Genomic DNA, 10,607 nt, shown 5'->3' on the forward strand with positions numbered 1-10,607 from the left:
GACCCATCATGGGGGTCACCTGACATTCCTTCTCTCTGAACATCTGTCAAATGGAGAGGGGACATGAAGGACTGAATGTTTGCTGTGTTCTTTCTGCAACCCTTTTTCATCCCCATCCCTGACATGGGAAACAGAGCCTGGCCCCTTATGGCCAAGACCTAGTGGGCAGTCCTTGCAGAAAAGCCAGAGGGGATGGGGCCTGGGACACCACTGTGTTGTGGACACGTGAGGTCCATGGTACGTCTACAGCTAGGGAGAAGCCTTTGTGGTTAAAAATGGGCCTACCGTGAACCCTAGGTCAGTTGGGAAAGTGGATGCCAGCCTCCTCACTGACCTCAAGTAGACAAGCAGTTTACATGGCCCAGCTGTGTGGCCTGGAGCAAGCTCTGTCGCATTATGTGTGTCTACCCCGGCTGTGTTACAGAGAGGGTTGGAGAGATCCCTGAGACCCCGTGCAATTCTGCATTCTGGGCTTAGGAACCTTGAATGTGGATTTGAGGCCTTTTCAGCACAGCAGGCTTGCCAAGGGAGCCCCCTCCCCCAGCAGGGCCAGAGGCTCACTTGGGAGACAGCCACGTGGGACCAGAGTGTGGAGAGGTGCATGGCCAGGTAGTACAGGCTCAGGCGGTTACAGGTGCAGCCCAGGTTGCAGAGAGGAGAGGCGATGGTAGTGGGATCCAGCTGCAGAGGTCCTGGTAGCAAGGCTTGGTAACGAGTGTAGGACTTCCTGGAGAAGGGGCCAATGTTGTGGCCCAGGCCATAGCTCTATTCATTGCGATGCATGTCACCCATGATGTCTGATGTTATCTGCCCAAACCACTGGGCACTCAACATGGCCATGGCCACACACACAAACAAGATGACCGGTGAAAGCATGACAGGAGAGAAAAGGTTAGGGCACGATCCTCCTGCTGTGGTCTCCCACCATGACAGGCACCTTGGGTGAGTTTTGTAACCTCTCTGAGCCCCAGAATCTTTTGCCAAATGATGTTAATAATAATAGCTGCACTCAGTATTACTGACAGTGAAATGCTCCTGTCTGTCCTCCATCAGGAAGCACAGGGAGCAGCAACTCAAGACACTGCAAGTGAAAAGGCTTTGCCGCAGGCTGCAGGGCATAATTCCGTAAGATGGCCTCCTTGCCCTGTTTATGACCGCTGGAATCAGGGACACCTCCAGTCCATCAGGTACCAACGGTACTCTAACTCTTGGGCAGAACTGCCTCCCCACCTGCTGCTGTGGAGGTTGTTGGATATTTCCGGCCACACCAGGCTGGGGAGACCTGTTTGCTTCTGTCATTTGGTCACAAGCCTCACTGAGGCTGGCCCTGGGTCAGCTCCCAACCTGGGCCCTGCCCTTGAGGAGCTCCCAGGCCATCAGGAAGAGTGATTTGGAAACTAACCAGTATGAAATGAGGGTGCACAAAGGGGGCCCAAGCAGAATGATTTAGCTGAGCAGAGGTAGGAGTGACTGATCCTGATGGGATGTGGGGGAGCTTAGAAAAGGCTTCCCAGAGGTGACCCGAACTGGAGCTCAGGGATGAAGAGGCCCAAGCTGATCATTCCTGGCAGAGGGCTTCGCACAGGCAAGGACGTGGAAGCCTTTCCTTGATCCTCTGCTCTCCCCAGGTGTGGCTCCCCACATCTACATCCACTCGCAGGACTTCCTACCCCTTTGCCCCACCGGACTGAACTCCTTGAGGACCAGGCCTGCATCTGGTGCCTGTACTCCCAGTACACCTCAGAGCCGGGCACAGAGGTGCTCCAAGAATGTGGTGGTGCCTCACTGGCATGTTTGAGGACTAGTGAGTGTGATAATGCTGGAGCAAAGAAGAGATGGGCCAGTGGCAGGAGGTGTAGCCTTCCTTGATCATGGGCCCAGGTGTGTGTTCCATACACCCTGGGCAGCCATGGATGCATTTGGCTCAGGGAGTGGTATGTCCAAAGGGGTTTTCCAAAGCTCTGTCTGGCAGCCAGAGTACAGGCAGGGCCAGGAGGGCGAAGGGCCTGCATACCTGGGTGGCCTCCTCGTCGAGCTCCCTTGGCTGGCACATGACAAAACATTAGGTTGCAGAAGGCTCACAGAGCCGATGTGGAAGCAGAAGGGGAAGAGCCTGCTCCGGATGGAGCTGAGTTCGCCAAGGTAAGCTGCTTTCCCAAAAAGGCCGTGGGACATGGTGCATGCAGGATCAGTGGCTAGAAGTGACTGGTGGGCCCAGGGCCCCTCTTTACCCTCCCCCCAGGGCCCACTGACATCCGGGATCTGTGGATGTTGACACTCTAAGGCAGCTGGAATATAATAGTTCACAAACTCTCAAACCCAAAGGCCAGGGTTCAAAGCCCAGTTCTGCCACTTAATAGCTGTGTGACTCTGGGCAAGTTTTGTAACCACCTTGTGCCTCAGTTTCCTTATATATAAGGAAATTTAATAATATATTTTCAGAGGATTGTTCTGAGGATTAAATGGCTGGCACCTGGCACACAGTAGGTGCTTAGTAAGCATTAGTTGTTACGGGTACCAGGCACTCTATTGCAGGGGTCCCCAACCCCTGGGCCGTGGACTGGTACCAGTTCATGTCCTGTTAGGAACCAGGCCGCACAGCAGTTGAGTGGTGGGCAGAAAAGCATTACCGCCCGAGCTCCACCTCCTTTCAGGTCAGTGGCGTCATTAAATTCTCATAGGAGCGTGAACCCTGTTGTGAAGTGCACACACACGGGATCTAGGTTGCACGCTGCTTATTAAGAATCTAATGCCTGATGATCTGAGGTGAAACGGTTTCATCCCAAAACCATCTTCCTCCCCTGTCCTGTCGAAAAATGGTCTTCCACCAAACTGATCCCTGGTGCCAAAAAGGTTGGGGACCGCTGCTCTATAGGACAACTCTTTGCCTAGGACAATTCTCCCCTGACTTGACCCCAGATGAGGAACTGCCATGGCTCTAAGGCCCCATGAAGGGGGGGCCTCTCCACAAGTGGACTCAGCCCTCAGAGGCATCTCCCGAAATCCTGGATTCCAGAGGCATAGTCAGACTGAAAAGGATCCTGCCTCTTTTATTTTTATTTTAAAAATTTTTAGAAAGATTTTTTTTATAGTGATGAAGTCTTGCTCTGTTGCCCAGGCTGGTCTCAAACTCCTAGTCTCAAGTGATCCTCCCACCTCAGCCTCCCAAGGCGTTGGGGTTACAGGCGTGAGCCACTAACCTGTACTTCCCTGTTTTAGAGTGTCCTGGATAGAAGGCAGGAGCCCTAGGACCTGCTGACAGGGCCAGCGCCCAGGGACTGCCTAATCCTAGCAAGTCCCTGCCCTCCCTGGGTCTTGGTTTTTCTATCTAAAAAACGGGAACAATATACTAGATCCTATAAGGCTTATTATTCCTTTTAAATAGCATGTAGCATAAGTCCTCACCAGAAAGGTAGTGTTCTGTTCCACAGACAGCATGGGTTGTGGTTTTTTGTTTGTTTGTTTTGTTTTTCTTTCTATTCCTTTGTATGAGAGACAGCATGGTTCTTGATATCCAACAGATACTGGTTTGAACTCTGGCTCTGCTACCTAAAGGCTGTGTGCATGTCACTTAATCACCCTGAGCCTCAATTTGATCATCTGTAAATCTGGGCAAAAGTACTGCTGAATATGGGGGGTTAAGGAGTGCTGCAATGCCTCCAGGTGTTGCAGTCTATTCAGTACCTTTGCTTAATGCCTGGCATGCGATAAGTTGTGCTCAACAACCCTAGGAACCCAGCCAAAGTCATGGGCTGGACGAGTCCCTTCCCTGAGACATGCCTGAAAGAAATATCCACCAGATCTGCATGCCCAGAAGGTGGCAAGGAAACCCAGATGCAAGGTCTTGATGACATCTGCAGGCTCCCTGTCCAAGGACATGGCAACTGCCACCAGCAGTCTCTCCATAGGTACTCCTGCTGCTTTAAAGGCCCAGAATGAGCCCTAAAGCTGAATCCTCAGCGAATGGGGTGAGGGGCCACCTCTGCCACCTAACAGCAGTCCACCCACATACCCTGGCTCTGCCCAAACCTTGGCCTCCCCAGGCTTTCTCCCAACTGCCCACATCAACCTGATTACAGTTCCTCTAACACACCAGATGCTTCATATGTCCATGCCTTTGCTCCAGTTCCCTCTACTTGGAATGTCCTTCCCCTGCCTGGTCTACCTGCCAAAAACCTACCTATTTTCAGAGAAGTCCAAAGGGCACCTTCACTAGGACGTTTCCCCTGTCAGCAGGGAGCTGGCCCTCCCTGATGTGCATGCACACACTCCCATCCTCACCCTCCATCTGTCCTGCCCCTGTAATACTGCATGGCACCCAGATGTCCAGGTGTCTGCCTCCCCTTCCAGCAGGTGAGTGCTCAGCGGGCAGGGGCCAGATAGGGATTCATCTGAGTGCCCAGTGCCTGACACGTGGTGGAAGCTCCATGCGTGTGAGTGTGCTGAGTAGATGGATGGATGAATCAACGAAGGAACTAATGAATGAAAGAGTAAAATAGGCCAGTGCCCTGTTCCCAGGCCCCCACTTGCATACACAAGCATCAGCAACAGCATTCCCAGGCTCAAGCCCAACGTGACCACCTTACATCTCCTCTAAGGAGACTCTCGGCCTCCCAGCCCATGGGCTCTGCCTTTTTTGGCCTCTGCTATCCATCTATTCTGGTTGCCAGGACTTTGGACCCAGCACAGACTGGGGAGCCCTGGGCGGGGAGTTGAGGTTGTGTGGCTGCACCTGGCATTCTGGTTCCACCCACAGCACAGGGCTTCCCTCCGCCCTGAGTCCACGGAGGGAAGGACTAGAACTGGGCCAGTTCGAGCTCGGCTGGCTCGAGGGCAGTGCAGGAGGGTCCCGTTACTTATGGCAGCCGCGAAGCCTAGGCCCTGCTGCGGCGGTGTGTTTCCAGGAGCCAGGGTGAGCCAGGTGAAGGGCCCTGGGGGCTTCCCTTCCTCCGGGGGCTGGCAGGACAAGGAGCAAGGCCAATGCTCCCTGCAGGTGATGTGGGCCTCCCCCGCCACCGCACCCATGCCTGGGACTCTGGCAGAGCCAACCTCCCCTGCCTCATCGATGAGGACCAGGCTAAGGCACCTGCACTCACATCTGCACACCTGACCACAGGGCAGAACCTCTTGTACCCGCCATCCCTGGAGTTGAGTGCTGCCCTTCCTTCTCAGGGCCAGGGGTCTGTGATGGAGGTGGGACCACCTGACTTCTGTCTGGTTACCTCTATGGATTTGGGGTGGCAGCTGAAGAAGTGGGTATGGGGAAAAAAACCCTGAAATATACTGCAGGCAGGAAAGGAAAGGCGCTGTTCACATTGAATTCTGGAACCGAGCTAACCACTGTACCTGGATTATCTTATTTAATCCCAAAGGCCACCCTCTCAGGTCCGTTATCCACTTTTATAAATAAGGACATGGAGGCACACAGTCACCCCACTAATGAGTGCCAAGCCAGGAACTGAACCCAAGCACCTCACTCCAGAGCCTGCCTGCCTCCTCTTTTGTGTTCTCTATTCCGTTTGCTTTTCAAACATTTATGTGACACCTGCCATGAGCAGAGCATCGAGGCTGAAGTGCATCAGGCAGCCTCTACCTTCAAGGTTATGCTGTTAAATGGATGCAATAAATCTAATGGTCTGGGAACTGCTCCGATGAAAAGAAATACAGCCACAACAAGTAAGTCTGTCATCAGCCCTGCTCTGAGCCGCCAGTGACTCTCCCTTCCCTCATCAGCGCTCTTGGTGTGCCATTCAAGGCCGTTCAGGATCTGGGCCCTCACCACCTCTACAGCTCCCACTCTCTGACCTCCTTAGCCCGGCCATCCTGAATGGTTCAGCTATGGGGCAGGAGGGTGCAGTGGCTGAGTATTGATTGGCTGTGGAGCCAGGCGCCTGCATCCCAATTCCAGCCTCACAGCTTACTAGCTGGAGGAGGCCTTGGGCACTTTGCTTAGGTGCTCTGTGCCTCAGTTTCCTCATCTGCAACATGAGCAGGATAACAGCACCTACCTCATACAGGCGCTACGCGAATCAGATGCATTAATCTACATGAAGCGTGTGGAACACAGCTTGCCTCAAAGTACGTGTTCAATCTATGACATTGTTATTTTCTATTCCCTAACTTGTCATGCTCTCTGAGCTTTGGGCCTTTGTGCATCCTGTTCTCTCTGCCTGGACCATTCTTCCTTCCACTTGTTCCCCTCCTTCCACCCCCAACTGTTCCTCCCTTCACTAACGCGTAGCCTTCAATCAGGCCCAACTGCCTCCTTCAGGAAGCTCTCCCTGTCTCCTTATCCCACATGTCCCCATGGCACCTGCACCGCGGTGCATTTTTAATTGTTTACTTCATGGTTCCCACTCTGTAAACTGAGTCAGGGACCCTGAGCTGTGCACTTTCATAATGCCAGGGCCTAGTACTGCACCTGCTCAGCACATAGTAGATGCACAACAAATTATTACCGGCTGACGATATAGAGCAAGGAGTGATTAATTCTGAATAGATCAGGGATGGAAGCCACCACATACGATGGACTTGGGTCATGAAGTTGAAGAAGGAATTGGGGGGTGGGGTTAGGTGGGAGGGCCTTCTGGCATATTCCAGGGGTAGTGCCTGTGCTGGCCTGGCTCAGTAACGGCAGCTGCCACCTCCTGAGCACTTAGGATATGCCAGGCAACATTCTTGGTGTTTTATTTGGATTCGTTCACTTAATCCTCCCAACACCTCTAGAAAGCAGGTATCTTTCTAGCCCCATTTTACTGACAGGAAAAGTGGTGTGAAGAGGTGAAGTAACTTGCCCAAAGTCAGCTAGCTAATGAAAAATAGAGCCAGAACTTGAATTCAGGACTCTGCTAAGTCCCTCAGGAGATATCCATATTAACGAGACCAGCCCTCTGCCTTCAAGGAGTTTGCAATAGACCCAGTTGCCTTTGCCTTGCTCAGTCCAAGCTTATGGTAAAGTCTGAGCACTCACTGTGTCATGCAGTGTCCCCAACCTGTCTGCCTGGGTAGAATAATCCACTGTCTGTGGAAACCCCTGCCAGAGCCCACCGTCGAATCCCCATAGCACCCAATACCTTGCCAATGGGGCTCCCGTCGCCCTATGAGCTTTTCTTGGCAAGACTTGGCAGCAAGTGCTGCCCTGGAAAAAGGGCATCCTGAGTTACCATGAACTGGTGCCACCTTTTCACTCTCCTGGCCCTACACAGTTTTGATTAGCTAAGGGCAATTAAGCTTTAACCACAGGGGCTCATTAGCAGCCTTGGGCACTGCTGGCTTGACGGGAATGCCTGCACCGGGATGGTGCTTCAAGTTGCCACCCCGTTCTGCTGGCCATAGTGCCCCACCCACCTACCTTCTGTGCAAAGTATCACTTAATATACAGGCAGCTCTACTTGCCAGGCCTCTGCTGTGGGCCAGGCACTGTTATCCCCATTTTACAGATAAGGAAGCTAAAGTGGAGGGACTATGAGGAAGTGCCTTGCACAAATGTCATGGAGATAATGAGTGGCCCAGAGAGTCTGACTCCAGAGTCTGTAGCTGGGGTCACTATAAGACTTTTATTTTAATTTTATTTTTGAGACAGGGTCTCTCTGTTGCCCAGGTTGGAATACAGTGGCAGGATCTGGGCTCACTGCAACCTCTGCTTCCTGGGCTCAAGCCATCCTCCCACCTCAGCCTCCCAAATAGCTGGCACTTGGCCGGGCACGGTGGCTCAAGCCTGTAATCCCAGCACTTTGGGAGGCCAAGACGGGTGGATCATGAGGTCAGGAGATCGAGACCATCCTGGCTAATACGGTGAAACCCCGTCTCTACTAAAAAACACAAAAAACTAGCCAGGTGAGGTGGTGGGCGCCTGTAGTCCCAGCTGCTCGGGAGGCTGAGGCAGGAGAATGGCGTAAACCCGGGAGGCGGAGCTTGCAGTGAGCTGAGATCTGGCCACTGCACTCCAGTCTGGGAGACAGAGCGAGACTCCGTCTCAAAACAAAACAAAACAAAACAAAACAAAACAACTGGCACTACAGGTGCCTGCCACCATGCCCAACTAATTTTCGTATTTTTTGTAGAGACGGGGTTTTGCCTTGTGGCCCAGGCTGGTCTCAAACTCTAGGATTACAGGCGTGTGCCCAGCCTCATTATTTTAAATTAAGCAAAATACCTTGACTTTTTTCAGATGTTACTTAAGTTTGCAATAACATCATAAAAGTATTTTCCCATTTTACACGTTATAAGAAAACTTAAAAATCCTTTTCCTAACTCTAAAACAAAGCCTCACATGCCCTTGGATGCGTAACAACCCATTCTAAAAAGCACTCATGCATCTTGGTGTGGAAACGGATCATGAGAACTCTGGAGACCTGGCACTTAAGTAGTTAAGGAAATGACAGTTTCAACAGATTTCTGCAAAGCTCCTTTATGGATAGCCCAGCAGGTGTTTCTTCCATTAAAACACAGAATATTAATGGAGCCCTTGATTTACATTCTAAGCCTGATTTACACAATGGTTTTGTTATGCACCAGTCTTTGTCCCCAAGTATTAATTCTGCTAAATATTTCCCAGGCAAGTCGCTGCTAGATCTCCCCAAGGAATGAGCAATGATAATACAGCCTGTACCTGCTATTTTGCCAGCATCCCATTTCATCAATTTATGGCAAGAGGTAAAATTGGCAAGTTCAGAAATGAGACAGCAGGGCACACAGTTTGAGTATTTCTGTCTTTTCTCTAAGGAGATGCAGCTATTCTGCAGGTGCCTCCTAATTCTTGTCCGTGGCATTTCCCAGGAAAGTTGTCAAGCATCTTATTAAGAAAACAAGATCCAGGTCTTGAGATAACAAAGTTAACAGCAGAACCTGAGCTCCCAGTGGGGAGATTTCCTAAGTCGTCTGGTGTAAGGAAAGTGTCTCTGAGTGCAGACCAAGGGGCAATTAAGCATTTCATGTAAGTGAGCTTGGTCAACCCCCAAACCACCTATAAGGTGGGTACCATTAGCACGAGTATCCTACCGATGGAGAATCTGAGACACACATAGGGCAAGTAATTTGTCTGAGGTCACATCCCCAGTAAGTGAATCTAGGATTATGTCTCTTCAAGGCTCTGATCTTTTCGCCAAATCACACTGCCTCTGGCTACTAGAAGAAACACTGGCTTCCTGATTAGGACACAGGTTTCATTCAGCCTGACCTTGGGCAAATTGGTGTCCTACCTGTATTTCTCTCCTTCTTGTAAAATAAAGAGAATGGGCACCTGTTTCAAGCAGCTCAAAGGCTGATCCAGCCAGTCTTCTCTTCACTCAGCAGGACCAATCAGAGAGGAGGGGCACCTGTCCTGTCCTCAGGTGTCTTGCGAGTCAGATGACATGTGGCAGGTTCATTCCTGCTCCAGGCCCACTTCCCAGCTGAGAGCCAAGGCCAGCTTCAAGTTTACCTAAACTCTAAAGCTCGAGGATTCTATATCATCCTCAAGTCAGTCCAGGCCTTGCACATTAATCAAAAGTAAAATTCACTGGCTCTCTATTCCTGGAATCTGGTTTTTAAAAGTGCTTACATTAGGCTAACCTCCCATAAACAAACAAGCTTATGGGGCATACATTTAAAGTTAAAAAATTATTTAGCCAAAAAATAAAAATAAAATTTTTTTAGCCAAAGTGACACACTACTTGGGAGGCTGAATTGGGAGGATGCTTAAGCCCAGCCTGAACAACATAGCAAGAATCCTGCTTCTCTTTTTTTTATTTTTTGAGACAGGGTCTGGCTCTGTCACCCAGGCTGGAGTGTAGTGGTGCCATCTCAGCTTACTGCAACCTCCACCTCCTGGGCTCAAGTCATCCTCCCATCTCAGCCTCCCAAGTAGCTGGGACTACAGGCGTGCGCCACCATGCCCGGGTAATGTTGTCCAGGCTGGTCTTGAACTCTTGGGCTCAAGTGATCCGCCGGCCTCAGCCGCCCAAAGTGCTGGGATAGCAGGCTTGAGCCACTGCTCCCATGCAAAAACCCTGTCTCTTAAAAAAAAAAAATTTAAAGCAACCATTTGCATGAATCCTAATTTCTCACATACTTTAGGCTAACTTGGTTAGAGAGATATACATAATTTAGTTTTATTTATTGAAATCACTTTTGCAGAGGCCAAGCAGTGTAGTGAGAAGGACAATTTTTGGCCAGTGCCTACAATCTAGCTGTTATAACAGCTGTGCATCCTCGGGTAAGTTGCTGAAATAGATCCTCATGCTTCCCCATCTGTAAAATGAGATAACAGCATCTGCCTTGCACAATTGTGAAATCTGAAAATGGTATATAAAAGTGCCTAAGAGTGGCCAGTTGCAGTGGCTCACATCTGTAATCCCAGCACTTTGGGAGGCCGAGGCAGGAGGACTGCTTGAAGCCAGGAGTTGGAGACAAACATGGGCAATAAAGTGAGAGCTTGTCTCTTAAAAAAAAAAAAAAAAAAAAAATTAGCCACTGTGGGTGGTGCACACCTGTAGTCCCAACCTACTCAGGAGGCTGAGGCAGGATCGCTTGAGCCCAGGAGTTCGAAACCTGTTGCCTGAGCAACATAGTGAGGCCCCATCTCTAAAAAATAAAAATAAATTAAAAAATTTAAAAAGTGCCTCACA

This window comes from Mandrillus leucophaeus, unplaced genomic scaffold (assembly GCF_000951045.1).
Source record: "Mandrillus leucophaeus isolate KB7577 unplaced genomic scaffold, Mleu.le_1.0 Scaffold14, whole genome shotgun sequence".
NCBI classification, from domain to species: domain Eukaryota; kingdom Metazoa; phylum Chordata; class Mammalia; order Primates; family Cercopithecidae; genus Mandrillus; species Mandrillus leucophaeus.